We start from the raw sequence: 5156 nt of genomic DNA on the forward strand, positions 1-5156 counted from the left end.
GTGAACGATAAGTCGGCATCTTCCTCTCGGGATGACATTTGAGGAAAACCGATTTATTTTGAAGGCAAACTGACCATTTGAAGGCAAACTTAACTCTCTGAGTACATAAGGAGCAGTCCTGCTTTTCTGGCACCTTGAGACCTCCAGATTCATAGAGGAAATGACCCAAAATAGGACCTGAAGGATCTGATCAGTGTAAGTTTCCCCCTAAGGACGCTAATTCAATAAATGTCTACATAACCTGAGCTCTACATGTGTAATGTGTGTTTGCTCATGTGGAATTTCTCTAGGCCAGATTCAGATTAAAAACCTATTAATCAGCAGTGGAAGCTGATAATCTCTAGGTGCCCAAATCTGCTATTATGTGTACAAATAACCATTCAGAGGATGGTGCAGGCTTAGATGCTAATAGCTGAGCACAATTGAGTCTTTCCAAAAGAGTAATAATAATCACCTGCTTTCTTTGAGAGAAACATTTTAGGGTCTGGTACTATGGCTCCTGGGGGCAAATCCTGCATCCCTTTCTGGACACATCCATCTTACCAAGTCTCAGCATCTAAAATGGGGATGAAAACTTGTTAATGGTACACATCCAAAGCGAGCTCATGTCCTTGGAAGTAAAGTGCCTTTGATGGGTGGAATAAAATGTCTTTTTGGGGTCCTTGTTTTCTACTGTCTTGTAACTACTGCCTAGACATCTACCTTCACCTATGTGCCCACATCAAGAAAGCTAAAGTCAAGTGAGGTAGTTCTCAGCATTAATAGTCAGTACTGCAATGAGCGTCAACACAGGTGCAATATTGCTGGTCTCGGAAGGAAACCACAGGAGCAGAACGAGGCTTTTTGGGAAGATTCCTTCCAAATTCACACTCAGAACAAGGACTGACTTTAAAATTGTAATTTCTGTACTCTGCTCCATCCATCTCTCTTTATAGAAGTGATTTTTTTTGAGGATATATATTGGATTAAAGGGGGGGGGGGAAGAGAGGAAACCCAAGTATTGTGAGACAGAAAGATGAAAACCAGAAACAGTTATTTACTAAATCATCGATGCACTGATGTTGACATTTTCTAATCCCATTCTAACATACAATTCGAATAACCCCTTTTCAAAGGGCTAGCCACACTCCCGCTCAAGGTGCAAACAAAAGAAAAAAATTAAAATTGAAACCAGAATTTTATCCTCTTGTGAGTTCACTCGTAACGCCACTCTTTGAAACCCCAGTGATACTATCACTCAAGATGAATGGTGGGATTCGGTCTTGTGCTTGCAAATCAATACGCGTTTTAAACAGGGATTACTCTACGCTGCGGACAAGCACTGGACTGAAAAACTACCCAGTCTGGAGTGTTTTGTCTTCAGCCACAGAGCAAGATAATTAAGGTACATTAACACCAGTAGCTAGGAACCTAGGGTACAATTTGAAAGCATAGGAGCATCTGCTAGACTTGCACTCCTGTTACTGTCTAGTATTGCAATAGCGCCCTGGTCAAGGTCTCCTTTTTTAATGTGTTTCAAAAGTGCAGAGCATCAAGATTTTTTAGATTACTTGATTGTCTGGCATCGGGTTTATTTTAAAACACCTTAATGTGAAATATCACAATAGCAAAGTCGTCATGATACGTTGGACTGGGTACCAGCCCTCCACAGTATCCGAGAGGGGAACATGGTGGGCTGATGATCTGGGCCAGAGCTTTGCCATGCGGTGGGAAATAATGAAATAAGAAACGATCTTCCTCATGCACACCAAAAATCACTGTCACTGTCAAGGGTGGACAGGGCTGGATGGGGGATTGCCTGGTGTTTTTCTGTAGGAGACTCTCATGCTGAAAGAAGATGCTTCTTGCAAAAGTAGTGGGAAGAAAAGATCTGCCTGCGCTCAGGGGAGGAAAAAGGACAGATCTGGCTGAGAGAGTTAAGGAAAAAGCACAACCTCCCCCCTCAAAACTCCACCAAGGTGTTAAAACCTCAGTCAAGTGAGGTGTTGACAAGGAATCCAAGCTGATAAATAAACAGAAAGGAGCTCTCCCTTGCAAAGCCTGAATGACAAAGAGAGAAAACTAGGCATTGGAGAGTGTCCCTTACCATTTTCATCACAAAAGCTGATGGTGGGGGGGGAGGTTTTAACACTGCAACAAGTCTGACTTTCTCTCCCTTTCTCTCTCCTTTTTTTTTTTTTTTTTTTTCTCTTTTTCTTTCCCCCTTCCCCTCCCTCTTATAAACAGAGGACAAGAGGTCATAGCCCCAGGGTTTAAAGAGACACTTCTCCTCCTTCCAGGGAGGGTGGATGTTCTTTTAGCCTGTTTACAAATTAGTCAAAGTTATGATGTCTTAATGCAGTTGCCGGGTGGCCACCTGTCCCAGACTTTCTTCTGGCGCATTTACTTCATGTGCAGGAGTGACACCTGCAGATGGTTTCTTGCCCAGCATCCAAGTCTATGTGTCAAAATGGGGCAAAACGCCACAAGTCAGGTTCTTTGTGCCTGCTTTGCTCCGGTGTAAACAATGATGAAGATCCATGTATGGGTCTGCAAAGTCCACAGGATGCTTTGAGGAAGGGCTGTGCTCCCAGACAGGGTGACTGATGTATGTTGGGTGCTGTACGGACCCAAGAGACACCCTAGGGAGGGATTTCTGCCAGGGAATTGAGAGCGTGGTGATGTATGGGAGCAAAAGCAGGGGCTACATCACTCTGGCTTGCTCTCAAACTCGTGTTTGTGGGGCGAAAATTAAGCCCAGATCCTCCCATTCTTCACACTGCTTTAAAAGGTTGTTGCCAAGCCCTGGGCATGAAGCAAAGTGGCTTAAGCATCAAGTAGATCGGTGAGAATTGGTGCGAATGATGCTTGGTGTCCCCTGTACCCTCCCCCTTCCTATGTAGGCTCTCTGGTGCTTAATAAAGGTTGAGCTCACATTGCAGCCCTTTTCTCCCAGGGGGAAAGGAGGGAAATGCAGTAATAAGGTCTTTCTTCCCTACCTGTACACTTATTTTCATACAACTTAATTTCTCTGAAACTTTTATCTTTCTGCCAAATTGGGCTGGGATTGGCTGAGGGGTTCAGAAGTTGGAGGGGAGGAAATGAGTGGATAGAGACACACAACATAATCAGCTAAACCAAGTTTCCCAAGGAAACCAGACTTCAAATGCATTACAGCGCTTTACAAGTCTTGCAGGAGCTGCTTACAAATCCCAGTCATGAGCCAGAACACCCCAGTGCCAGGCACTGTATGAACATATTCCTCAACACAATCCTTTCCCCAGGCCAGTGCTCAGGAGTTTAAAACAAGAAGTTTAAGGCATGTAATGCTGGCAAGCACCCGTTTTTCAATATGAATGTAGAACAACTCCCTTAATGTGGGTTGTGTTTGGCTGAATTCTGCAAGAGAGCAGAGCTGGGCTCTGCTGGAGTTGTTTTTTTCATGGGAATGGCAAGGAAATCACAGGGCTTGAAGAACTTTGCCTCCTAACAGCCCTACTTGGCTTCAATCCTACCCAGAAATCCTGTTGGCTCTGTGGAGCAAGAAGGGAGTCAAATTTGCAAGGCTTTGCCCCATTGGCAGCTGTGCATTTTTTTATTTTTTTTTTTTCCAAAGAAAAAAGGAGTTATTCTCTGTATCCATGACAGGTAGAAAAAGTGCTTAGCTCTTCACAGGGCACAGGGTCACCCATATGCTTTTGCCCTGCTGGTGTCACACCAGGGATGAGCTGGTCCAGTTTCTGGAAAATGCTTTTACCTCCTACGGCAAGTGTTAAACCCTGGAGCATGCAGTGGGACCCACTACACAGATTATTTCTCTTTTTAGGCAGTTTGTTGAGCTCCAGTTGGTTCCTTATTGCCCTGACTTACTGGCTTCAGGCAGTACTTCCCAGGAACTGGTGGACTGAAGGGGAGAGGTACCTTGTGTCCGCAGCCCTGTGGCAGGTAGAGACTGCATCTGCTCCTGTCTCTGGGTCATGGTGGCAATACTGCCTGCCCTGGAGAGGAGGCAGATCTTCAGCCACCTCCTGCTAGGAAAGCCCTGAAAATAGCTCATGGCTGCTGAGCCCTGTTTTGAGATGTTTCCTCATCCTTTCCTCACCTTCTCTCTCCCTCAGTGGACTCCTCAGAGCTAAAGCTGTACAAGTCTGAACATGTAAATTCAGAAGATGTCAAGTAATAAACCATTGGCACTCCAGACATCAGGAGTCAGCTCTTTCTGCCTCTCCTTCTCCCAGAGCTTGTAAGGTTTTAAGGAATCAAATATGTTTAGAGTCATGAGTGACTTTCTAGTTTCTGATCTCTTGAAATGGGCAGGGAAGGTGGTTTCTGAAATATTTTGCACACCATGAAACTTGATGTATGCTTGCACAAAGTACCATGACTCCAGAAGCTGGTGTGCTGAGAAGAAAACCAATACCCATCAAACATTGAGATATACGGTACTTAATTTGGAGATACAGACATTTGGGGAAATAGTGCATGAAATGGAGAAAGTGACAGATATATTTGGATAGGGTAGGTAAGACTGGTCATAAAGAATGCAAATTTTTGGAAACATTTTTATTTTTGAATCAAATTCTATTTGCATGCAGCTCCCATAATTTCTTTGCAATTCTAACATCTCCTTGAAGCTCTTTTGAAGACCTGGGGGCGAGGGTCAATTGGAACAAGTCCCCACCAGCTCAGTGTGGCCAGTTAAGGGAAGGTGTGGGGGACCTACCGGTGGGAGAGGACAAAAAGCCATGCTGTCCAAATTGACTCTTTGCCACGCCTCCCCAGCCAAAGTCTGCCTGACACTTCTTGCACAGTTTTGAACATGGCAAACTCTGGACCTCCCTCGGTTACAAGGAACAGAAGGGCGTTCTAATCTCAGTTAAGCAGCTGGAAAATGCCCTAAAGCAAAGGCCCCAGTGACCTTGTTTAGAGCTACCGAGGGTATTTCCCAGTGTAAGGTTACAGATGAAGAAAGGGCATCAGCGGCTCTTCAAAGGAGAAATAGGTTACAAGGGTAGGTTAAAACCTTTCTCCTATTCTAGTATAGGGTTTGCAGGAAATGAGAGGTCTCTTGGACCTGTGTGCGTTGAGAAATGTAATGTTGCCTTGGATGGTTAGAGGAAATACACGCTCATGAACTTTGTACCATCAAATACCACAGCACGTCATCTGAACCTGCT

This window comes from Strix uralensis, chromosome 1, assembly GCF_047716275.1.
Source record: "Strix uralensis isolate ZFMK-TIS-50842 chromosome 1, bStrUra1, whole genome shotgun sequence".
NCBI lineage: Eukaryota > Metazoa > Chordata > Aves > Strigiformes > Strigidae > Strix > Strix uralensis.